This window comes from Dipodomys spectabilis, unplaced genomic scaffold (genome assembly GCF_019054845.1).
Source record: "Dipodomys spectabilis isolate Male_0828 unplaced genomic scaffold, ASM1905484v1 ptg000071l, whole genome shotgun sequence".
Lineage (NCBI taxonomy): Eukaryota > Metazoa > Chordata > Mammalia > Rodentia > Heteromyidae > Dipodomys > Dipodomys spectabilis.
Genome location: NW_024870748.1, coordinates 7,180,729 through 7,206,976, shown reverse-complemented (window position 1 = coordinate 7,206,976; position 26,248 = coordinate 7,180,729). Strand labels below are relative to the sequence as shown.

At 47.9% G+C, this 26,248-nt stretch overlaps 1 protein-coding gene across 3 annotated transcripts in view; it reads left to right on the top strand.

The window, feature by feature from the left end:
• The first annotated feature begins 4,316 nt into the window (after positions 1-4,316).
• The window catches only part of Elf4 (E74 like ETS transcription factor 4), a 40,400-nt gene continuing 18,468 nt past the window's right edge, over positions 4,317-26,248 (top strand). For 2 of the 3 annotated variants that reach the window (XM_042682404.1, XM_042682403.1), the window contains exon 1: positions 4,317-4,599. The gene's annotated coding sequence lies outside the window, so the exon portion shown is untranslated. Of the gene's footprint in view, positions 4,600-4,830; positions 4,889-26,248 lie in introns of those variants that run through there. The other variant, XM_042682402.1, reaches the window with a different exon arrangement.

The following is a 26,248-nucleotide window of genomic DNA, read 5'->3' as shown; positions in this document are numbered from 1 at the left end:
TTTGCATGGGTTCTCATGATGCAGAGGCCTATGTAGAGGGAAAATATAGAAGCCTCTTTTTTTTTTTTTTGTCCTGGTTAGTCTTGCTTTTATGCTTTCTTGCTTATGGTTGCACTCCACCACTTGAGCCATGCCTCCACCTTTACTTCTTGCTAGTTAATTGGAAATAGTCTTACAGACTTTTCTGTCTGAGGCTGAGTTTAAACCGTTGTTCTCTAGACTCAGCCTCCAGGATAGCTAGGATTACAGACATAAGTCACTACCACCTGGCTCTCCCCCACTTTAATAATTGAAAACTGAGTGGGAGGAGGAAACCAAATGGCTTTCTAAGACCAAGTCAGACTTTTTCCCCAACCAAGTAAAGTGGCTGCTTTTGACTCCATATTTTCATCTACCTGCCTGTACCTCCACTCCCAAGATGGGCCAAGGCAGCATGCTGTCAGCCTGCAATCTGGAAAGGGGAACTTTGGTGTAATCTATCCCAGAGAATTTGATCTTGCAGTTACTCATCAAACTTTATAGAACCAACTCTGCTTATGCTTGATCAGCCATAGTCTGGGACTTCCAGATACCTGCCTGTTATTTGTAGACCTAGGCCTTCCCCCTTCCCCATCCCCCCACCTCAATCTTAGGGCTTGACCTCAGGGTCTGGACCTGTCCCTGAGCTTCTGCTCAAGGCTAATGCTGTACCACTTGAGCCACAGCACCACTTCAGGCCTTTTCTGACTAGTTTATTGGAGATGAGTCTCATGGACTTTTCTGCCTTGGCTGGCTTCGAACCGCAGTCTTCAGATACCAGCTTCCTGACTAGCTAGAATTACAGGAATGAGCTACTGGTGCCTGGCTACCTAGGCCTTCTTGTAGAAACCCAATAGATACAAATCTGGGTTACTGAACACAACTGAAGAATGCTGACTACCTTGATGGAAGGTTACAGGGGTTTTCTCAGTTTTACCAATGGAAGGATTCCTTCAAAACTGTAACTTCTCTCCCCAAATTTGAATATGCTTCTTGTTCCAAAAGTCTGATCGATCAGCAACTTTTCTAGCATGTGTCTGTGGTGGAAAGTCAGGGTCACAGAAGCTGTGGAATTATGGTATTTTCTTCTGGCCACAGGTCTCTGAATAGAATTTGTTGAGGCCCGAGGTTAAGAGAGAAGGGAAGCAATCAGCCATCTTGTCTCCAAAGGGCCTGGGATGGTTTACAGAATGTGGGTTGTCAGGCACTGCTTGAAAAGGGAGACAAAGAGGGACTCAGAAAGTTGTCAAGGTTGGACACAAGCTGGGAGGTCTGTCAGCTTCTGGCAGGATTCGGGTTTTGAGGCCTGAGAGCAGCTAGTCATGGTTAGAGAGTTGGGGGAACAGGGAGAAAGGAGAGAGGCTGAAAGGGCACTGCTGTATGGTGTGGCCTGGGCATCCATTGGCAACATGAGAAGGGAAATTCCTGCCAAGTCAGAGAATGAGCCACTGGGAGAGACGGTGTGGTTGTCTCATCAGGAAAGTGGTGATCTCAGCTTGGCTGGCCACACCTGGCTTGGGGCTCATCCAATGGGTAACTAAAATATGGGGAGCCAAGTAGAGAAGGTCTGATAGGCCTGGGGCATCAAGGTCATGGGAAGGTCAGCCAGGAAGGTCATCCTAGTAGCTTATGACTCCCCAAGGTGAGAGCAATGGAAGATTTGTTTTGGCTATAATTCTCAGATCATGGGCTGTGGTTCATATTGAGTGGCTAGGAAAGGTGGGAACTTATGGGATTCCCACAAACTGTGGGCTGTAGGGCACTGGCAGGCAACAGGGCTGGTCACCATAAGTGGTTTACAGAGGTGACTTCTTTCCCTGTCCGTTGCAAGAGGAAAACCTTATCTCATGCTCTTCCTTGAAACTTCACCCCTGGTTTAAAATACATACAGGAAGGCCCCACCATTAGTCTTCAACTTCATCTGCTCTGGCCCTGTTACCTTTTCTCCTAAGAGGTGGGTCGAGAAAGCAAAAAGATGAAGGTGATGCTAAGGATTAACATTTATCCAGGGCTTACTATGAAGCAGAGACTGCTATTTGCTGAGATTATTCCACCCAGTCCTCACCACAGCCTTGTGAAGGAGGTTCTCATTTTCTTCAAATGTTTATTTATTTATTTATGTCGGTCGTGGGGCTTGAATCTGGGGTATGGGTGCTATCCCTGAGCTCTTTTTGCTCAACAATAGCACTCTACTACTTTGAATCACAGCTCTGCTTCAAGTTTTCTGGTGGCTAATTGGAGATGAAGAATCTCACAGGCTTTCCTACCCAGGCTAGCTTTGAACCTCAATCCTAAAATTTTAACTCTCTGAGTAGGTAGGATGGCAGGCACGAGACACCAGTGTGGGGCTTTTCCTCATTTAAAAGTTTTGACTTTTTATTTGTATTGTTATTATAAAGGTGATGTACTAAGGGGTTACAGCTACATAAGTCAGGCAATAAAGCGCATGTCTTTTCTCAATTAAAAAAATACGTTTTTTATTGTAAAAATACTGTACAGAGGGGTTACAGTTACGTGAGCTAGGCAATGAGCTCACTTCCTATCAATCATTGCTACCTCCTCCTTTGTTTTCCCCCACTCTCCCTTCCCTCCCACCTCCACAACTACACACACCCCTTCCCCCCCCTCCCCACCCAAATTGCAAAGTTCGTTTTTCAACATAGTGTCTTGTACATCTCATTGTTACAATGGGTCAACCTGTATCCCTATTTAAACATTTTGCTTTTTCCCTTCCTGTCCCCAAGCTAGAGACGTGTATACACAAGATGTGGGGCACTGGCATCAAATACAGTGAAAACAAATTTTAAGCAAGGAAAGTGAGAGTCCCGGAGTTTACGTGATTTGCCCAAAGTCACAGATTTGCTACGTGGTGCTGCTGGAATAGGAATGGAGATCTGCTTAATGTTAAGAGATCACTAAACTCTTAGAAAAACAGGAGGGAGGGGGAAGCCCTTGTTAATGAATTTGGGGACCTACCATAAACTTGAGAGGATGGCTTTACCACCAAGAGACCAGCATCCAGCAGCTGGAATTCCTTGAAAGACATGTACCCGTTTGTGAAAGGAAAAGAAGTGGAAATTTGGTTTTGGTATTTGTTTTAGAGACTCGACTATGGTTACCAGGAGGACTCGGGGGTCAGTGGCCCAGTCCAGACACCACATGACTAGCTCTGTTAACTGTAATCTATAGCGGACTTCCCTACTCCACCATCATTCCTGTCCCTTAGTCTTGCATTGGTGATTATCTTTGCTGAGGCTGTGAAAGGCAAATGCTGGTAGCTGAGCAGGTCCCAGTAAGGGCCTTCCTTCCCTGCGGCCCTGTCAAGCTGTTTTCTGACAAGGAGGCTTGGTTAGGTCTCTTCTTCAGACAGAGCATCAGTGCTGTAAGAAATGACCCTTTCCAGTAGAGTCCCAACCCAGTTCCTCTTGGCTAGCTATAGAACAAGGTGGGGGCTGGTATGGATGGAGAAACAGATCAGAGAAGGGCAAGGGAAGGTCACACAGTAGAGCACAGTAGAGCAGGTTAGCTTCGACTATAAGAAAAGGGTGAAGATGGATTTCCGTTCCAGTCCCCCAACGCTGTCTGCCTTTGCACCTGTAGTGTTAGCACCTCCTGCAGATTCTTATTCTCCAGGCTTTCCACTGGGGGCCTAGGTTCGACTTCCAGCCCAAGAGAGTCTCCAGTCACACCAACTACAAAATGTGTTTGGACAGGGATGTCTGGGGTTTGACCTGTTGTTTCCAAAGTGTACCCTGTGGGCATCTTCTGGCTTCACTCACCACTAGGCCAAATAGATCCACACACAGCAGGCACTGAGTAATGGAGTGTAGCGCCCCCCCCCCCCCCCAAGCAACAAGCAAGTGGAGTGCACAGGCAAAGGTGGCTGGACGCTCGCAGCCTTCCAGATTCCCCAGGGTATGGATTTCTCTGTGAGACATTGTGTGGGACTTCTCTCTGAAATGCCAGAGCCCCGCCGATTGCAAGCTCCATGGGGGTGCTTAATGGGGGCGTTGTATTCTAGCTTTCCTCCGTCTACCGGGGCGAACAAGAACAAGCCGGGAAGAGAAGGAGAAGCTGCGCGGGCCCTTGGCAACGCTCCCCTTGCCGAGCTGGCGACCGCGGGGGGCCGGAGGGGGGGTGGAGGGGCGCTGTTTCCACTGAGATGCCTCTCGTCTCCCTCACCCCTCCCTCCTTCACCCCGCCCGCTGTGCTTCGTCCCTCCCGTCGGTCCCTCCCTCCAGCTCTTCCCTCCCCCTCGCCCTGCCTCCTTCGCGCGCCCGCCCCAGCCGCCGCCGGAGGGGACGTGTGTCTCTCGTGCAATTTCCCCTTTCGCTCGGTTGTCTCAGTGCTGATCTCCGCTGACTCGCATCCCCGCCACCCCTTCCCTCGGCCTGGCCAGGCCAGGCCCTCCCCGGGCCCATCCAGATCTTCCAGCGCGCACCCCGTCCCCCATTCGTTTTATCGGGGGCACCGCCGTCTCACCTGGTATTTGCATCTCGCCCTCCAACTTGCCATTGGCGGCGCGACGTGTGGGAGAGCCGTGCGCCTCACCCGCCCGGACCAGCTTGCCCCGGCGCCGAGGTGAGTCACGGGCGCGGTGCGGCGGGGGCAGGCGGGCCGGGAGGAAAAAGGGAGGGGACCACGGCCCGGGAGGCCACGGGGACGGACCGGGCGCCGCGCTCAACTTCCACTTCTCCTTTCCCGGGCGCCAAGCTCCCGGCGCCACTTACCCAGCCCGGCTTTCGAGGGGGGAGAAGACGGGCTGGCGGGGGTGGGGACCTGCGCCTCAACCCCACAAACGGGGAGGGGGACCCCTGCGACTGATCCCAGCCCAGCGATCGAGCCTGGCCCTTAAACCCCTCGGTCTCAGGTATGTCGATGGCATTCGTTCTGCGAACTTGGGGAGACCCCCTGCCCCGCCCGAAAAGTTTGACTGAGTGGAAGATCAAGGGCGCTGGGATCCTGGAGCCGGGTTGAGCACCCCCCCACCCCGGGAAGGGTGAGAGAGCCTTGGGTGTGTGCAGTGCCGCCCTTGCCTCGCTCTGCCGCGTGTACGCTCGCTGGAGAACCCGAGCTCCTCATCCCAAGTAGATGTGGGATCGATCTCCCGAAGTCCTAGTGGGGAAGCCAACGTTCCCGCGCCCCTCAGGCAGTCGTGGGTCCGTGGAAGGGCTAATTCCAACAGTAGCCTCCCCCCCCCCCGCCGCGCCCCCCCACCCCCCGTAGCTCAGCGCCCGAGGACAGGAGATGGGGCGGAAGGTGGCGGGGCTCCTAGCTGGATCGGCCGCCCCGAAGGACGTTTGGGTCTAGGCGCCGTAGGGTCACAGAGACATATGTAAACTTATGACTTGGAGAATTGGATTGCCAAAATAGACACCTCTTGGCAGAGGCTGGAGTTTCCGTGAGAGTCAGCCCCAGCCTTCCCGCTCTGGCATTCCCGCTCTCTCTGGTTCTCCCGCCTCCCTGTTCCCTCCTCAACTACCACTTTGGGGAATCAGCAGCCGCCCAGCACCGGACTCCCCGACGTGAGAGACTTGCTTTGGAGGTTTGGGAGACTGCCAAAGCGGCAGTCACTTTATGAAGTCTTGGTCTCCCCCCCCCCCTTCCCCTCCCCCACGGCACCCTAACCCTGCTTCTCTTTCCTCACGACTGTATGCCTGGAATGTGGCCTTCCTAACTAGAGTCACATCTTGACTCTCTGACACCTTGGCTCAGACTAGCTCTCTCCGATGCCCCCCAACCACACCCCAGCTGAGAACATTTTATGGTACTTTTGATTCCTGCCCCTCATCCCTCTGCCTAAGATAGAGGCCTGTCTAGTCCTGCAGCTTCTTCTGGTTAATGTTTGACAGTTCGTTGTAGCTAATCATTTTAATTAGCTCTTAAACTGGGGAGGAACTGTTAACCTTGGACTTCTCGATTTAGGCCTGGTGGGGCCTCAAATGGGAGGAGTGCTAGCGAGGTTGGGAGGTAGGAGCGGAAGTGAGGTCACCACCCTAGGGCTGCTGGCCGCAACAGCTGGTGGGCACGCCCATTGGGGACTCAACCCTTGAGAACTGACCCCTGGCCTGAATGCCAGGTTAGAAGGTGAAGGGAATCCTATCAATTTCTCTCCTTTAAGAAGACACGTATGTGCAGCAAAAAGGTCAGTCCCTCTTTGCAATTTATCACGGATTTTTTATGATTATAAAGAGTTTCATTGACAATTAATTAATTGAGGGCATCCGGTGCCAGAACAGGCTAGTGAGAGTTACAAGGAGTCCAATAAAGAGGATCCCAGGAAAGACCTGGAGCCAATGCGAACAACAGGCTGCCTTACTTGTGGTTGTCTCTGAAGCTGGGTTCAAAGCCCAAGATCTCTTATGGGGGGCATGAAGGAGACTCCACGTTGCCACCCTCACCAGTCTCTTGCTGTGAGCCGAAGGAGTGGCTTGTTTGCAATTATGTCTGGCATTCCTCCCTCACTGAACTGTGTTTGCTCCATGGTTACTCAGGAACTGGCGCCCACCCCTGGACAAGCCAGGGGCCTGAAAGTCATCCTCTCAAGTAATGGCACAGTGGCTCCCATCTCTTCTGCAATACATTCCAAAAAAAAAAAAATAAGGATACTGAGGGTCTGTCTGTCATCAGCCTTATTGGTATGTCATTCAGAATGCTCCTGTCTGCAAAACCCAGGGCTTTTGTATGGGGGAGGCCCAACCACTGGCTGGCAGTGTTGCTTTCCCAGGGAACTCTCTACTGAGTTTGTCTTTGGTCTTCTTCATACCAGCACTACCCTCAACTTTCTCATTTTTACCTCCAGACTCTAAAATCAGCCTTTACTTGCCATGTGCCCCTAGTCAAGTGTACACCTCAGTTTCTTTATCTGACAGTGGAAATCTACCACATAATATTAGGTTGAGGACCAAATACATGGTGTAAAACTTCTTATATGAGGCTGAGTGAATAGAGGGGTGTAGAAAGGGGCCAAGGAGATTGGCTAAGCCATCTGTATAAATGACTGCAATGTAAAGCCAGGTGTGACTCCCTAAGCTAATATAGGGAGCCAGGCACCCCAGATTCTGGAGACTTGTCCTTTCCTAGAGACTGTATCTGGGTCTTGGTCTGGATACTGCTGCCCACAAAAGCTTGCTCTTAGCTTGCCCTAAGGTTTGAGTGGATGAGATGGGAAGGAAGAGCAATCCCTGCACAGGCTTAGGTGGCAAGCATTCAGAGTGTGATTCATTGGGTATTGGGCAGGATGCCATTACTTACTATCACTCTCCATACCACCAAAATCCCCTTGAATGACAAGTTCACATCTGGCCTGCGCCCTGCACATCTCGAGGTTTGCCTGCTAAATTGAGAAGGGCGTTGGGCAGCCTTCTCTCTTCAGGCCTGGACCAACCTGGCCTTGGTTATCACTCCTGATTTTCTAAGTTGCAAACAGCTTTCTGACTTGGCTGTCAATTCATTCCCTTTGTGGTTCTCAGACTGAAAACTTGTTCGCAAGGGAAAATGGAAAGTCATGCAAGGGACCCAGAATCCCATGAGTGCTTTCCTAGGGGTCAGGGGCTTTTCTCATCTGTACCAACCTGTCTGCGAATCTCTGACTGCTGAACCTCACATATCTGTAATAGCAGCTGTACAGCTAATGCCCTGTAGCTCGGGCCCCAGTGCTGGTTGCCAAGAAACTGCTGGTCAGGGTGCTTACGAGGGTTTTGGCCACATAGGGGCTGCTGAATTTCAATTCAACAGAAATGTATTAACACCTACTGTGTGCCCAACAGCACTATGAGTCCTGGGGAAGCTGAAGGAAAGAGGTGGTGGAACCGAGAGAACTAAGACACTGAAACAATCATTGGCAAGGACTAGCAGTTAGGCTAGGGCTGATCAGGTGCTAATTGTGCTCCTCGGAGCAGAGGCCAGCACAGCCAGGACTCTGAGGTCAGCAACAACTGGCGGAGGGAGGGAAGGCTTTGTGAAGGATGTGGGCGGGCTAGCTAGAGCTAGACCTTGAAAGGGGGCGGGGTCAACGAGGGGGAACTTTGCCTGGCAGAAAAGGGAGAAAAGACGCCTTTCTCTCTCTTCTCTGCTACAGACTGACCTTCAGAGCCTGGATAATTGTTTGGCAAATGTATGTCACATAAAAGACCAGGTCAGCGAGTGTGGGTGGCTCCATGCACACCCAGATCTCCACGTTAGGACATACAAAGTGGCTGGCCCAGACAGGGAGCCCCAGTGTGTATTGATAAGACACAAAGGGTAGCTAGGCTTCCATGCCACCCAAGCTGAGAAAATTTTATTCTGAACCAAACTCTCTCCAACAGACACACAGGCCACTGAGGGGAGGGAGGAAGGAGAGAGGTAGGGGAAAACAAAGCTAGGGGGAAACCGACATGTCACAAATGTTCATAGGAGCCATGGGCTGGCTGGGTCCTACCTTCCCTAGGGTTTTAAGATTTCTAATGGAACCCCAGATATTTCGGTAGTGAACAGAGATTTTCATACTTGTCAGGAACTAAAGTCTAGAGACCCCCCCCCCCATATGTTTCTGCCCAGACCATCAAGGCCTAGCTATATATTTGTCCTATTGCTTCTGTATCTCCCATGGCTGGATGGAAAGGAAATCTTGGCTCTTGCTGAAGTTATTTGGATTAAAATCCCCTGATTAACCCCCATCCCGTTTTCCTCTTGCTGCCCCATTTCCCTGCATCCCCCTCAGCACGTTTCTTTTTTTTTTTTTTGGTCCGGTTGTGGAGCTTGAACTCTGGGTCTGGGTGCTGTCCCTCAGCTCTTCAGCTCAAGGCTAGTGCTCTACCACTTGAGCCACAGCGCCACTTCCGGCTTTTTTCTTTTTGCTTATGTAGTGCTGAGGAATCGAACCCAGGGCCTCAAGCATGCAAGGCAAGAGCTCTACCACTGAGCCACCTTCCCAGCCCCCGCCCCACCCCCAGCATGTTTCTATACCTAAGATATATTCTCATGTGCCCTGAATTCTTGGCTGGGAAATTGTGTTCCACAGTGAGTTTCTATGTAGAAATCCAGCCCACTTCCAGGGTGAAGAGGAGACTCTGACAGCAGTGAAGGTTGTTCTGTGCAGGAGGGACTACAAGGGAAAGTGACAGAACGTTTCTCAAAGAAGCTAACAAGAAATCAAGAGGCTGCTGGGTGCTGGTAGCTCATGCCTGTAACTCTAGCTACTCTGGAGGCTGAGATCTGAGGATCACGGTTCAAAATCAGCTGAGGCAGGAAAGTCTGTGAGACTCTTATCTCCAATTACCTACCAGAAAACCGGAAGTGGTGCTGTGGCTCAAAGTGGTAGAGCATTAGCCTTGAGCTAAAAAGAGCTCAGGCCCCAAGTTCAAGCTCCATGACCTACATAAAAATAAATAAATAGAATCAAGAGGCTAAGTAGCTTGCCCAGGTCCCCACCTTGGGGATGGGCCATTTTCTTGTACCAGTGGGTAGGTCCTGCCTCTCAGTTCACCAACACTTTCTGAAGCTTCCTGTGGTCTTCCAGACTGACCCCATATACTTCTTTATCTAGAGGAGGAGCACAAGCTCTCTGCTTTCACATCCTAGACCTACCACTCCCTGGATGGGTAACTATGTTCTAGTTAACTTTAACCACTCTAGCCTTCAGTGTCCACTTCATAGGGTTGGAATGGGAATGAAATGAGATACTGCCTATAAAGCACTTGGATTAGCACCTGGTACATGGCAACCACCCACTAAGTGCATTATTTATTATTATTATTATTTCTGTGGCTGCATTACTGTTGTTCTTATCATTTCCTTTCCACAAGCCCCTGACTTTGCCAGGCTCCTGGGATCAACCACTTCTCTGGCAGTGTGGGCAGGGTATGCCACACCCATTTCTAAAACCATCAAGGAAGTTTTCCAGGTTTTTCGGTTAACTTTTGGTTCACTGTACCATCACACAGGATAAGGAGGGGCTGAGGAAAGTGTGTGTGTGTGTGTGTGTGTGTGTGTGTGTGTGTGTGTGTGTGTGTACGCGCGTGTGTGTGCATACACGGGTACGCGTGCACGGCAGGAGGAGGGGAGGGAAGCGGGTCTGTGTGTGTAATATATGAAATCTTTTTAAGCAGCAGACAATGCTTGGGTGGATCTCAAGTCTTCAATGTTTGCATTAACGGTGCCATCTCTCTCTCTTCACTGTCTTCATCTTGAGTATCATTCGTGAAGAAGTCCCAGGAAGAGAGCAGGCCTAACGTTCTACCCCTGAGGGCAATTTAGCAATCATCAGTTTGTGGTTATTGCCCTCCTGAGAGAAGAATTCTGAGAGCCAACTGGCTGACCACTGTTCACTTTTCCCCTTTGGCTTGCATATATGATGGGTGCCTGGAGGACCAATGCTGAGGCTTTGGAGCTGGGGTACTGTTTTTGCCTTGAAGAGCTATAGGGGGCGGAGGACCGTTCCTGAGACTTCTCAGAAGGTGACTTGCATGTTCATCTGTTTCCTTGAGCAGCCTGAGACCACCCACTAGGACAAAAGCCCAGGATAAAGTGGACTACCCATGGACCACCCCTGAAGTCAGCACTCCACTCAGTCCTTTGGTCCCCACCCATCTGGTTAGGACAGTTAGGCATTGAGGAATCAGAGGGTGGGCAACTCAGCCTTAACCTCTCCAAATTCCTGATGACCTGATAACAAGGAGGTACTTAGATGTACAGCAAGGAGATCAATCTGTCTTTTTTTCTATAATGCCTCCTAGGATAACAGAGGTGAGTTAAGCTCTGCTGACTCGGTTACAAACCATGCACAGAAAGCACCTACCTCGTTAGGTGACCACTTTCTTGGCGCCACACTGATCCAAAAAAAACCCCCAACAACCCACAATAGGCCCAGCTCCCAAAGAGAGGCTTTCTAAACCCCATTCTGTGTGCAATGACACACATACTTGGCCTTATAGCAGGCAGGAACTGACATGACAGCCAGCCTACAGCATCTAGTATTTGCAGATTGCTCAATGAGAGTTTTGATGGATGGCTTGTCTAGAGAAAGATCATTCTTTCTTGGCTTCTTGGAGGAGGATTTCCTGGAGGGGAGAAGGAAGATGGCCTTTGAAAAGGAGAAAGAGTGACCCTTGGCTGTGTTTGAGGGGTATTCCAGGCTCCATGAGACAGTGACATTGAGCTGGGCATGAGCAAGAGATAGAACACATAAGCCCATCACAGCCGGTACTCAAGATAAGTTCTGAGGCTCAGAATCTCAGCCCACTGGTGACATCTAAGACTATGTATTCCAGGAGAGCGTCTAATTGTGGCTGCTTTTGTCTTAACTGCTAGTGCAAGGTAATAATACATAGTGAAGTTACATGATGAAATTGTGTTATTGTTACTGCTGTTGTACTCCTGGTGTTTGTAATTGTATCTAGTATGGGGTCTTTTCTCTCTTTTTTTGTTTAACGGCTTTATTGAAGTCATATTGATACACAATGAACTGCACTTATTTCCAAGTGTACAATTTGATAGTATTTGACATGCATATATACCCATGAAACCATCACCAGGTTGGAGGGAGTGAGCATATGCATGCATGGCTCGCTGCAAGTTCCATTTGCAACCCTCCCTTCCATCCTGAGGCACCGCCATTCTGCTTTCTGTCACTATAGATTAGTTTGCATTTTCTAAACTGTTCTATAATTGGAGTCATATATAGCATGTCATCTGTTTTGGTCTGGCTTCTTTCACTCTGCATATTTATTTTAAGATTCATCCTTGTTGTTGTATATACCAGTATTTCATTCCCTTTTATTGCAAAGTAGCATCCTGTTGTGTGGATAAACCATACATTGTTTACCCATTCATCAGCCCATGGACATTGGCTGTTTTTTCAGGTCTTTAACTATTACAAACAAAGTTTCTCTGAACATCTGTGTATAAGTTTTTATTTAGCTTTATATTTCTTCTCCTCGATTAAATACTTAAGACTGGAATAACTGGATCATATAATAGTGAAGGTTCAACTTTCTAAGAAACTATCGATCTGTTTTCCTTTTGGGAAGACTGGGCCATGGACCATTTCACATTTCCACATTAGGGGATGAAAATTCCAACTTGTTCATCTTCACCAACACTGGGAATGGGAGACTGTTTTACTTTAAGCTATTCTTTTTTTGGGGGGGGCAGGGCGGGGAGGTTTTTTTTTTCCAGAACTGAAGCTTAAACTTAGAGCCTTGGGCTGGGAAGGTGGCTCAGTGGAAGAGTGTTTGCCTTGCATGCATGAGGCCCTGGGTTTGATTCCTCAGCACCACATAAGCAGAAAAAAACAAAGCCTGAAGTGGCACTGTGGCTCAAGTGGTAGAGCGCTAGCCTTGAGCTTGAAGAGCTGAGGGACAGCGCCCAGGCCCAGAGTTCAAGTCCCACAACTGACAAAACAACAACAACAACAACAAAACTTAGAGCCTTACGCTATCTTTTTTTCTGCTCAAAGCTGGTAATCTGCTACTTGAGCCATACTTCCTCTTCTGGCTTTTTGCTGGTTAATTGGAGATAATAATCTCATGGACTTTTCTGCTCAGGCTGGCTTGGAAACGTGATTCTAGATCTCAGCCTCCTGAATAGCTAGGATTACAGGTGTGAGCCACCAGTGCCTTGTTTTTTTTTTCTTTTCTTTTCTTTTTTTTTTTTTTTTTTTTTGCCAGTCCTGGGGCTTGCACTCAGGGCCTGGGCGCTGTCCCTGAGCTTTTTGCTCAAGGCTAGCACTCTACCACTTGAGCCACAGTGGTACTTCTGGCTTTTTCTGTGTATGTGGTGCTGGGAAATCGAACCCAGGGCCTCATGCATGCAAGGCAAGCACTCTACTGCTGAGCCACATTCCCAGCCTGCTTTTTTTCTTAAACAGAATCTTTCCATGTAGCTCAGACAGCTCTAGAGCTCCTGCCTCACCCCTCTGAGTGCTAAGATTATAGGTATGCCTCTTCATGCCTGCCTAGGCATTACATTTTAGTCTGTGATCCATTTTGAGTTAATATTTGTATATGGTGAGGGGAATGAATCCAGATTATTTTTTCTTTTACATTTCCTTTTATACATATAGATAACCAATTTATTGGTACCATTTACTGAAAAAGCTATTGTCAGTATGCTACTGTTGTCCTTAAATGTGTGAGTTTATTTCTGGACTGTACATTCTAGAAGATCTATTTGTTTCCTTTTTGCCACTACCCACTGTTTAGTTTATTGGAACTTTATAATCATTTTTTAAAAAATTAGTCGTGGGACTTGAACTCAGGGCCTGGCTCTGTCCATGATCTCTTTTGCTCTATAGTGCTCTACCACTTTTAGCCACAGCTCTACTTCCAATTTTCTGGTGGTTAATTGGAGGTAAGAGTCACATGGACTTTCCTGTATGATCTGTCTTTGAACCTTGATCCTCAGATCTCAGCCTCCTGAGTAGCTAGGATTGCAGGTGTAAGCCACCAGTCCCTGGCTTTTATAATAATTCTTGAAACCAGATGTAATATTAGCCCTTCAGCTTTGTTCCTTTTTTTTTTTTTTTTTTTTGGTTTTGACTATTTTAAGTCCTTCGCTATACCATATCAATTTGAGAATTGGGTTGTTGGTATCATTTTCTTTTATTACTTGAGTACATCCTATTGTATTAATTATTAAAACAGGTCTGTTTGGCTTTGTTTTTATTATGTTATTTTATAATTATGTGTGCTTGATGTTACTGTTATTTTAGACAGTGATTATTGTTATTGATATTAGTAGGTTATATAGTACCATAACTTTACTATGCATTTGTATATAACTCTTCATTATTTGCCCTGTATTTATATCCCATTTTTGGAGCATATGCTAAACACAACCCTTTCTACCTTGTCTGTCAAGATGACTAAAGGTCTCTTCTAACAAAAGTTTGTTTGAGCACAGGGGTATATACCTGTAGTCCCAGCTACATGAGAGATTGAAGCAGGCAGAGCAAGAAGTTGAGGTAAGCCTGGGCTACAAAACAACACCTCCTCTTGTGCTGGTACTGGGGCTTGAACTTGGCTTTGTTGCTCTAGGTTGTTGCTCTTCCACTTGAGCCACACCTCCACTTCCAACACCGTGTCTCAAAAGAAAAAGTTTTTCCTCATATAATTCTGTTTACATCCCACTTTCTGGAATCATTGTAGCTTTTAAACCTAATCTAGCATCATGAAGTGTTTCCTAAGTATTCAGTGATCAGACTAGACTAACACCCAATATTCCAAGGATGGAAACACTGTGGTTTAGTACACAAAAGGGAATGTTTTAATGATAATTTGATCATTTACTGCTGCCCCTCTATGGGTTGAGGATTTACATAGACCTAATTCACAAATGCTTAGTCTGATATTCGAGTCAGGAGACATTGAAATAGCCCTTGATCCCATATATTTTGCTTCCTGTTGGAAATGAGATAGAAACGAAATAATGAAAGAGTAATGCAGGATCATGTGGGCTAAGAGAGCTTGTGGTAGAACATAAAGATCTTGAATCATTTAAAGAAGGGGGCTCCATAGGTGTAGAGTGTAGTCATGGGTGTATAACTGGCTTACTGAGGGTGATGGACTCCGTTGAGACTTTGTTCTATTGGCACTATTGGATGAAACAAAAAGGAGCAACTAGGGCCTGGCAGGCCTGAGAAATTCCGTGAATGAGCCTGGAATGTTCCCTCAAGGGACCATGAGGAGACCACTGGGCTTGCAGCCCAGCTTGACTTGGGAAATCATGGGAAACAAGGCTGAGTAGGTAGGGTGGGGTCAGATGAGTTTGGACTCTGGGGCTCTGCAAGTAGTATGCTGCTGTGGCCATAGCCACAGATCTCAATGTGTGTCCTGGAGGAGGAGCTGTTGCCAGCTCAGAGGTTAAGGGAGGAGTCAAGTGGAGCCAGGGCCAAGATTGTAACTTAATCTTCCCTACTAGGAGAAAAGAGGGCTTTCTGCTTCATCAGGCCTAGATTTTTGCTTTTTTTTTTGATCAGTCATGGGGCTTCAACTCTGGGCCTGGTCGCTGTCCCTCAGCTCTTCAACTCAAGGCTAGCACTCTACCACTTCAGCCACAGCGCCACTTCCAGCTTGTTCTGCTTATGTGGTGCTGAGGAATCGAACCCAGGGCCTCATGCATGCTAGGCAAGCGCTCTACCACTGAGTCACCTTCCCAGCCCAGGTTTTTGCTTTTTAAAGGACTTTCATACACACATTCCCTAACTGACCACAGGCATGGAGAGTTGATAATGTGAGAAGAGACACCATCTTCTAGCTCACATACATCCTGGTCTTCCCCCACTCCTCACCCTGAAGCTTTCTTAGGTGAAAGCCTGGTAGCTCCAAATGATCTCTTAGAATGAAAATGTGAGCTAAGTGCAGTGGTGCATGCCTGTAATCCCAGCTACATGGGATGTTTAATGAAGATGATCGTTTTGCTTATTTGGCAACATAACACGACTCTGTGTGTGACAGGCAGACATAGTTGTACATGGTAGCCCATGGGAGTCTAAGGCATGCGTATTTCAAGTTCTAGGTTATGCTGCTATGATGCACGATCTTGTCTAAAAACAAACAAGAAAGCAGAAGAAAATGTGTTAAGGAGAGGGAGGACATGTTAACCCTATATCAGCTATTCACACATTAATACTAAATGACATGATTTTTCTGAGTGGTAGGGAAGGTTTTCCTTAGGGAGATGAGATGGCAGTCTGAAAGTTTTGCTACAGGGAAGAAATGTGGAGTCTGACTGACAGACTGTACGTTCAGCAAGCCTGCAAGGAGCTCTGGATAACAGGAATTCTCCAGTGGGGGCAGGCAGGGCTTTGAGAGCCCTGTGACGTGGCCTGCCTGTGGTTACAGAGCCCATTAATGGCAAAGATGCCTTAGCTGAGTATTTCTAACCTTTCTCACCCAAATGCATTAAACTCCTGAATTGTATTCTAAGAAACTAGAAGATCTTGGTCTCATAACATTTCTTTGAAGTATAGTATTTTCTCTGAGGTGTGAATGCTGCTGTCTACTGCTCCAAATATATTTAAAATGGAAGCACCTTGAAAAATGAGCAGGATTTGAAGTGTGGCTTTGCCTCCCATTTGGAGGCTTGGTCAGCTTTAGTGAGTAGGCCCTGTCACTATAGGACTTGCCTATAAGGTAGATCCAAACTTGAACTTGGAAAATTTTAGCCCCAAGTGCTGGATGACAAATCCATTTCCTGCAACACCTTCATTTGCCTGACGTCTTCACCCCGGCCTTCCTCCTCAGTTTAAACACATTTTTTTGGTAGTACCAGAATTTGAACTCAGGGCCTTTGTTCTTACTAGGTAGGTACTCTACCACTGAGCCCCACCTTCAGCCCATTGGTTTATGTACATTTTAGGGAAACGAGGCCCTGTGTTCTGGAGGGAAGTCTTTTGATTTGTTCACCTCAGCAATTGAGAACTGTGAACTGATCCTAGAGTGGACGGGAGAGCTAGAGATCTCTAGGCTCTAAAGTCTGGGTGTGGTTTGGCCAATGGTGTGTCTTACTTTCTATCAAGCTCAGCCCACAGTTCCTCCATCCAGCTCCACCTTTAGCTTGGGGGCATCTATGGCTCTCCGTCGTTGGAAAAAAAACGCAACCCTACCCGGGCTTTCAGAGCCTTGCAGCTTCACCTCTGGGTAGCTAAGGACAGAAGAGCTATTAATGCACTGGACGCCGAGGTTAGTCTCCTCAGCAGCCCAGGCACAACTCCTTCCTGTCCCCATGGCCTACGGATAGAGATCATTAAAAAAGAAATCCTGCCTTCCCTCATCTAGCAAGTTTGGTGAAGCGTTATGAATATTCTGGTTTTATTCTGGCACTCAGGGCCCCAGGCCCCGAAGGCCTCTGCCAAGCCACAAGCCTTCACCCACACCCCCGGCTTGCCAGGGGGCTGTGGGCTGGGCTGTGGGTGCCTGTAGTGACGAAAAAAGCAGGTAGGGCCCTGGGCAGGCTGTCTGGGCGGGGCGGGGCTCTGGCTGGGTGAGGCCCAGATTCCCCAGGCTGATAAGGCAGCTTGTAAACACCCAGCAAGGGGAGGGGGCAGAGGGCAAGCAACCAGATGGCAGGAGAGGGGGGGGGAACCGGAGCCCAGGCTTAGCTGCAGGAAGTGGGGCTTGATGTGGAAACATCCTGTCCAGCAGGGGCTAGAGCAGTGGCCACTAGACAATCGCACCCAACTCAGTGGAGGCAAGCTCAGCACAAGGTGGGGCTGGCTGCCTGGGCACTAGGCCAAGTACCAGGTTCCCGACAGCTCAAAAGGACATGATCAATGGGTCTCTGTTATAGGTTGTTCTACCACCTAGCACTGCCAGTGGAAATCAGAACCTAACTACCCCCATGAAGAAGCAAGAACAATTGCCTGAGAGAGTTTGATTGTTACAGGAAAATTGTCGTCATCACTGTCAGTGAGGAGTATCAATTGGAATCCAGAATTGTCAATTGTGTCAAAGGTATCCTGCAGCCTTCTGGGAAGAGCCACATGGCTGAAGTGCTGTTCTACCCTGTCTTGAAGCACCTTCTACTTAGAATCTCTGAGGACCAGAGCCAATGGAGCCTTTAGCACAGGATTGAGAGACTGGTACGCTGAAGTTCACAGATGGGGAAAACTGCAATCCAGAGGGTCAGGGATGGAGACACCAGAATGATGGACATGAAATTCCAGCCCCTGGTCTGGAGTGTTTTCACTGCCTTCCCTGATGTGGGAGGTCCAGCCCCCAGCCCTCATGCATAGGCCTGGACCTGCCCTGCATACTGGCTGAACCTGTACTTAACCTTGTTGAGGGTTACAGGGGGCCTTGCAGAAGGAAAGAGCCTTAGAGTCATAAATCAGAAGTCCTCAGCTTGCATATGACCTTGGGCAGACCCTTTTCTGGGCCTTAGTTGTTGTTGTTGTTGCTTTAAAGATCACAGCTGTAGTACATATAGTTCACATATCATAAAATTCTTCTACTGAAAGTGTATACCTCAGTGTTTTTTTTTTTAAAGTACATTCACAGAATTGTAAAGCAATACCACAATCCATTTTAGAATGTTTTATCACTCCTCAAAGAAACCTCATATCCTTTAGCAGTCACTCCCCATTTCTTCCCAGCCCCTTGGGCCTCACATTTGAAGTAGTACTTGTAGATATGTGGGGGGGGGGGCTTAGGGAAACTAGCAAAATGGTTTGGACAGATGGACTAACTCAGCTTACTGGAAACTTAGATAGAGACCTCACAACAGAGGAATAGAGTGGGCCCTGTGAACAAGATGGGCTGACTCAACTTACTGGAAACAGATACAACAGAGGAATAGAGTGGGCCCTGTGAGCAAGCCTCTGGCCACGGTGTGGCATATATGAAGTGCTCGGGGCTACTTTTCCATAAATATTTGAATAAATGTGAACCAACACCCCGTGATAAGAAGCCACACTTGCATTATGTGTAAGCTGAGAAAATTGTGTATTTATGGGGCAGGGACCATGTCATAGCTACCCCAGATCTGGAGCCCCAAACTCTGTCTGACTGGGCCCTGAGGTACAGCAGTATCAGCCTTCACAACTCCCCCCCAAGTCTCCCACCTTCCACAGCTGGCTACATAGCTCAAATTGACTCCATGTTTTGTACAGACCAGGTCCAGGAAGTTAGGTTGAGTTGGTAGCCTGGGCCAGATAAGCGTCTGTTGAACTCATAAGGCTCTGAGTCTTCAGTCTCAGTAGGTAGTCACTAGGATTCAAAGAAGGGAAAGCAGGGTCTTTGAGATCAAGATCACTCAAACCTGGGTTCAAGATCTCCCTCTACTCTTTGTTTGTTGAGATAGGATTTCTCCACCTAGCCCAAGCTGGCCTTGAACTCAGTCTTCCTGCCTCAGACTCCTGAGTGTTGGAATTATAGGTATGTACCACTATGCCTAGTTCTGCTTCCATTCTTGACTTGGACATGTTGCTTGATCTCTTTTGAGCTTCCTTCCTGCTGTTTTTAAGATGGGACTGTTAAAATAGGACTATTACCAAAATAAATTTCACTGAAAACAAGCTCCAAAGAGAGTAGTAGTTGGAAATAAACCTGGCTTTAAACCCTGGCTCTGCCACTCACTCGCCACTTTGTGAGAATGAAAGAAGATCATGTTGGGAGAGTGCCTGGCACAGCACCAATCCCACAGCCCGTGCCCCAGAGCTGTAAATCCCTGCCACCTTCCCTGTGCTCCACCCTGTTGCCCTGTAATTTTTACTGTTTGGCCCCCATCTCTAGAAGCATGGGAGGTCAACTTGAACTGCTATCAGAGGGCACAAGAGAAAATCTTGTTCACATTTAAACAAGCACCCACACCCCTCTGCCCCTTCTCTAGCAGGCCATGGTGGAGGCTGTAGGGCCACACCCACTGTTCTGAGTCCAGCAGTCTCTGGTGCCAGTCCCACAAGTGCTTGCCTTGAGCTGGCACCAACTTCAAGTGCTTCTACCCCTTCCTCCCAGGCTCACTGTGCTTTTTAAACACGTGCCACCAGCCTTGAGTTGGCTGTGACCAAAGGCTGGTTTGCATTGCAGATGTAGGGAGGGGCTGGCAAGAGCCCAGGTGCACATCCAGATGTTGTCTCTGAGGCTTCCTTGGAGTCTCCCATACCAGCTGTGAAGCAGTGTATACTCCCAACTTGCAGGGGTGGAGAAGCAGGCCCTTCCCTGAGGAGCAATGGGGCCCCACTTTGGGGGAGGTGGGTGGTTCTTAGTTCTGAGGAACTTAGCAAGAGGGAAAAGAAGGACCCTGCTTTCTTGACAGGATGCCTGGCTGGGCAAGACTCTTGGTCAGAGATACAAGAAAATGACCTCAGAGCTGACATAGTATCAGGATTCTCTCGTCTTTTTTTTTTTTTTTTTTTTTTTTGCCAGTCGTGGGGCCTGAACTCTGGGCCTGGGTGCTGACCCTCAGCTCTTCAGCTTAAGACTAGTGCTCTACCACTTGCGCCACAGCACCACTTCCAGCTTTTTCCATTTATGTGGTGCTGAGGAATCGAACCCAGGGCCTCATGCATGCAAGGCGAGCACTCTACCACTGAGCCACCTTCCCAGCCCCCCCTTTTTTTTGAGACAAGGTCTCACTCATAGTTTAGGCTGCTCTTATACTTGCTACACATCCCAAGTTGGCCTGGAACTCTTCATCCTTCTGCCTTTACCTGCTGTGTTGGGACTACAAGCACGTACCATCACTGTGTTTGTTAGCATCCAGCAATAGTACAAGAGTCTTGTGATCATTGCATAGATGTACAGTGCACTGTGAACAGGGTTACCCCTGTTATTATGTCTAGTTTTTTTGTTTTATGTAGTTTTCTTACTTTATATTCACAAAGCCATTAGAAGAATATAAGTACATATTCTCTTTCTCTCTCTCTATTTTTCATTGTGAGGCTTGAACTCGGCCTGGGCACTGTCCTTGATTAACTTTTTCAGTTAAGGCTAGCACTCTATCCCTTTGAGTCACAGTGCTACTTCCAGTTTTCTGATGGTTAATTGGAGATAAGAGTCTCAGACTGTCATTGAACCGTCCATCATCCTCAGATCTAAGCCTTCTGAGTAGCTACAGTTATAGTTCATATTATCTCTTACATTGACAATGGCAATGACTTCCTTATTTTTTATTTTATTATTTTTTGAATATTTTTATTAACTTTAAGTACTTTTACAAGCCAGGCACTGGTGGCTCACGCCTGTAATCCTAGCTACTCAGGAGGCTAAGATCTGAGGATGGTGGTTCAAAGCCAGCCCAGCAGGAAAGTCCATCAGACTTTTATATCCAATAAACCACTCAGAAAACCAGAAGTGGTGCTGTGGCTCAAGTGGTGGAGCGCTAGCCTTGAGCTGAAGAGCTGACACAGGGAGGGACAGCGCCTAGGCCCAGAGTTCAAGCCCCATGACCGACCAAAAAAAAAAAAGTAGTTATACAAAAGAGTTGCCATTCAATAAAGCAGGTTATGAATACAGTATGTCTTTCAACATTCTTACCCACCCCTCCCATCCTACCCTTTCCCTTACGTTTCTTAATTTTTCTCTACTACATTTTTTTGATGGCCTGTCTAGAATTGTCTTTCCTAGGAATTCTCTGGGTTTCACTCACTGCTACTTGAACTTCATAGGGGTAGGCCTAAGGTGGTTGTTTTCATCCACAGCTAAGCCCTCATCTCAGGCATTAAGACTTCTAGACTGTTGTGCAGTTCTGGCCTGGATGATGGGCAGAAATCCAAAACCTTGGTTGGGCTCCTACTGCTGTTCTGACCCATAGCCTTGGGAAGGTCTTACCCAGTGGTCACATGCTCACAGGATATCTTAGAGGCACTCAGCCCTACAGCTAGGAGTCCCACCTGCATAGAAACCCAGAAGTATTTAAGTGTAAGTCACCACACCAAATCAACAGCCACTTCAGAATAGAAGTTACTTGCTCCCTCCCCTAGAAATGGCTACAACCTTCCACCCACATGTGTTATAATGCTTTGCTCTCTATTGTTACCTCTGTCCACTGGTGTTAAGGATGATTGCCTTTAGGAAAAAATTATGGAAGTGATATTGAATTAAAGCCCCATGAATTAACCCCTCATCCTTAGCTTATTGTTCTCAAGACCTCCTTCCCCTTTTTGTTCCTGTACTGAGGCTCGAACTTCTGGGCCTTACTCTCTTGGTTGGCTATTTCACTTAAGGCTGGTGCCCAACCATTTGAGCCACCCCTCCAGGACCAGCACTTTTGTTGCTGGCTAGTTGGAGTTAAGAGTCTCAGGGACTTTCCTGACAGGGTTGACTCTAAATGAAATCCTCAGATCTCTGCTTTCTGAGTAGCTATGAGTACATGAGCTAGCTAGCTCCCAAGGCCCTTTTGCTTCAAGTTGTTCTTTTATCCAAAGGCCCCCAACCCCCAGGCTAGTCCTTACTGGTCCGTGGCCTCGGCCTTTACAGTCCAGGTTGTTATCCAGTTCTTCAAGGCCAGGCTCACTCTGCCTATCTCTGCAGGCCATAGCTAAGTCAAGCCATGTACTCATTTTTGCCCATCTGATGACTGGGGAGGATTTATGGCAACAGGTAATGGCCTCTCTGTGCAGCTTACTCTCTCCATGAAGCTGCTGGTAGAGCAGCAGCTGCTGTATCCCCTTGTGTAGACAGCTGTCTCTTCAGCCTTCCTGTGAGGGACCCTCCTCTCTGTACTCCCTGACCTGGGGGGGCAGGGTTAAGAGGGCCTGCAGGCTCTGAAGGGGAAACTGCTGAAACCCCTGGGACAGGAAGTGGCAGTGAGGGGCTGCTTCCTCTGGTAGAGCAGGGGTGCGGTGACAGCTGCCTCATCTCCTGTCCCCAGCAAGTCTTTTGTGGGCCCTGAGAAGCTGCAGAGGGGTGAGAGCCCCTTCCCTGTTACTGTCCTTCGCAAAGGGGAGGCTTGCAAGCCCAACCACTGGAAGGGAACTGAAGGGAGGAGCAGGACATGCTGGGTCAGAGGATCTCATCTTCGCTATGTAGGGGAGGCATTAGGAGAGCAGGACAGACAGGTCAGCAGAAAGGAAGGGAGGGCGGGGCAAGTGACTGTGGAGCCCTCCCCGGGGCAGCAGAAAACCACAGCCGAGCAGGGAAACCTTCTGTAAGTTCTAATTCTGAGAGTGAATGATCAGGACTGTACCTGCTCAACACAAGGTGAGCTAGGAACACAATGCATCACGAGTTCTGTAAATCGTAGAGCTAAAAAAGGCTTCAGATCTTTGCTTCCAGTCCTCTCACTGGGCAGATGAGGAAACCAGGGCAGAAGCAGAAGCACGTTGTTAAAAGGTCGAAACGTGATTGAACCAGGGCCAGAAGTGAAGGCTTTAACCCTGGACTGGGATTGTCTGATGAAAATCTGCTGAGTTTGTATTTAATGTCCCACACCTCCTCCAGGCCCCTCCACCCCCAGGGCTCTGGGACATTCTTCTTGGAAATGAACTTGATGAATTTATTCACCCTGAAGGGGAGTGAGGCTTTTAGTCCAGGGATCAGCAAAGTTTTCTGTAAAGAACCAGAGAGCAAATATTTCTGGCTTTAGGATGCATATGAACTCTGTCAAAACTATTTACGAGGCAAAAAGTAGCCGTAGACAACATATAAACAAAAGAACATAGCTGTGTTCCAAAGAAACCTTATTAATGGGCACTGAAATTTGAATTTCACATCACTTTCATGTGTCATGAAATGTTGGTCTTGGTTTGAGTGTTCCTCAATCATTGTTAAAATGAAAATTCATTCTTCGTCGATGGGCTACATACAAAACAGACAGATCTCCTCCAGATTTGACATGTGATCCATAATTTATCAATCCCTTCTTGGAGCTAAAGTTTCAAGAGGATGAATGGACAGAATGCCCAGGTAGGGAGGAAGCAGGCAAGGCTTTCAAATGAAGGTGACATTTGCTTCAAATCTTGAAGGGTATCTGGGAACTGGACCCACAGAGGTTGAGGAGGAGCCTCGCTGGCCTAGCTGGACTGTGTGAACAAAGGCTGGAGGTGGGGAAGCCATTGTGAGACTTAAATGCATTCTGCACATGTGTAGCCTCATTGTTATTTGCCAGCCCTGAATCTCTGGCCACTGTCATTTTTGCTAAAGGAAAGGGTTGGCTTCGCTGAGGATGCTGGGAAACAATGAGGAAAGGAGGAAGAAGGGTCACCTGGGAGTCATGGTGACTCGCTAAGTGACTTTGAATAAGTCACTTCCCATCCCTCCAGGAGTTGGATAATGAGACTTGGTGTCTGAAGCGTGGGGTAGATGGACTAATCTTTCAGGTGCCTTTTGGCTTTGATCTCTTGGGGTTCTGGCTCCTGGCAAGGTTTCAGTAGTGTGGAGGAGAAAAGGGGAGCCCTTGGACCAGTTGCTCTTAGTGACTTCTGGAGCTGAAGCTGCCCTTTCGCTGGGTTTGGCAGCTTCCTACCTTACCTTTCTGGCACTCTTTGTACCATGTAAGGACCTGGGGCTCTGAACTATCAGCTTTGTGCCTGGAGTACTGCATTTTGCTCTGACTGGCCTCGAGGAGGAGCCGCCATTTGGGAAGAGCAGCCAGTGCTGAGCACACAGAACTTCACTCAGCCCCTACTCCCCAGAGGGCCCAGATCTGAGCCTCCACATCAGTTTCTAGGACACACTGTGGCAGGGACCTTGACAAAGAGCACGGTCCCTTCAATAAAAAGTTATCTGACTTCATATCCTGTTGGTGCCCAGCCACAGATTACCCCAGCTTCTAAAACACCTGCTAATGAATTTAATTAGTCTCTTGTCAGTGTTTCTGTTCCTTCCCTTCCTGTCTCTCTCTACAGTGGAAGCAAGCAAGGTTTCCTGGGGACCTGAAGTGTGGATGTGCCATTCAGCACATATATTGCCACTGAATTGTGCTATACCCATCCCACATGGATGTAGTACCTGTCTGGGTACTTCGGCTCTACAGCCTTAGTCTCAGACAAGATGGAGGCTTGGAGCCAAGCATGGTGGTACACACCTATACTCTACACTCCTATCACTTACAAAGCAGAGGCAGCAGGATAGTGAGATTGAGGCCAGCCTGGGCTACATAGCCAAGACCTTGTTTAAAAGGAAAAAAAAAAAAAACCATGAAGGTTTTTCTAAAATGTCTCTTTATCTTCCCTTTTTGTCCCTATTAATCGTGGAGTTTTCAAAACAATCCAACCTTCCAAGTACTGAATTCCTTGTCCTGCAGTATTTCTTGCCCCCATCACTCCTTATCATTTAGCAATCTTCCAGGGGGAGCAAGTTACACATCTTGGAGTCTCCACAGTTACTGTATTACCCAACCATCTATCACTTTTTTTCCTTTGGAGTGGCCTTGGGATGCACCTCCTGGGCTCCATCTGCTGCAGCTGCTCTGCTTCCATCTTGTCTTCTCCACTCCTGGATTTACTCTGTACCAAATTACTCTTTTTTCCGAAGGAGCTGCTTTTCTATCGTCTATCCAGATAGACTTTTCTACCCAGATGCTCTTCATATTAAGTTCAAATCCCAGTCATGAGAGTGCAGATCATATCCATACATCCAACTCCTTAACTAATCCTTCCCTCTCCTCCATTCTCAAACTAGCTTCTTCTACTATAAATGTTATTTTATTATTTCATGGGACAGGGCCTCACTATGTGGTTCAAATTCTTAACACTCAAACAATCCTGCCTCAGCCTCCTGAGTAGCGGGACCACCTCTATGTATCACTGTCCCTGGCTTTTACATAATTTTATAATTGTTGGTTATGTCCCCTCACACTTCATTTTTTTCTTCCATCCCCAGTCCCTATTCTCCCCCACTCCATCCAGGTAATACAAGATTCTGACTACTTGTTGAGCAAAATAACTAATCACGAGTTAGGGCAGGGAATTGAAAAACCTATTCAAGGCACAACAGGGAATTTTTGCACATATTAACTTAGTAGCTCTAGACCACAAACACTTGAACTAGGTAAAAAAAAAAATCACCTTGATTTGAAAAGGAGGAAGTCACCTGCCTAAGTCCCAAGTCAGAATCAGAAAAGCCGATGCTCTTGGGGTCTGCAGGGACTTCTCTGGGCTTCAGTAGCTGTCCTGTACTTGACTCTGGCCTGGTTCCTGTAATGTTGCCCCTCTGCCTCTTCCTCCTCCCTGAAGCACTAGAGAAGAGGATGTGGTGGCCGCAGGCACCTCCAGAGGGTGCTCATTAGGTTTTCTCGGGGTGGCTGAGGAAACAAGTTCTCTTTGTCCTAGCCCTCCCCCTCCTCTTCCTCTCCCATTGGGCCTTCTGTACTGCTCTTTTTGCTGTATAACCACAACCCAAAGGCTAGGTGAGGTGACACATTTTGAGGAGGCAACAGAACTCTTCACCCTATAGGGCCTCAACCCAAGTGAGCTAAGAAGGGGGTCCTTCAACTCCCTGGATATCAAGGTTGGGGGCAATGGTCCCCCTCCCACATTCTCTTATACCCTAGGAAGTCACCTGAAACTTATCCCCTGGTTGAGTGTGTTTTGATATTCAGAATTCTTTCCCACCATCCAAGTCTTTCAACCAGCCTCCTGGTAGCTCAGATTATCCTCAGCCCTCACCTACTTGAAAGATGACAGAAACCACAGTCTAAACAGATCACTGGGTCATGTAGCTTATGCAGATGTAGCCAGGAGAGTGTTTTCCTCCTGCTCTCCCAACCTGATGAGTACATAGCCTGAGTGGGCCAAGGGTCTCTGGGAGAAAGAGGAGAGACCATCCTTTTGCCGGGGGCAAGTCATCTCCTTCAGTCCTAAGTGCTC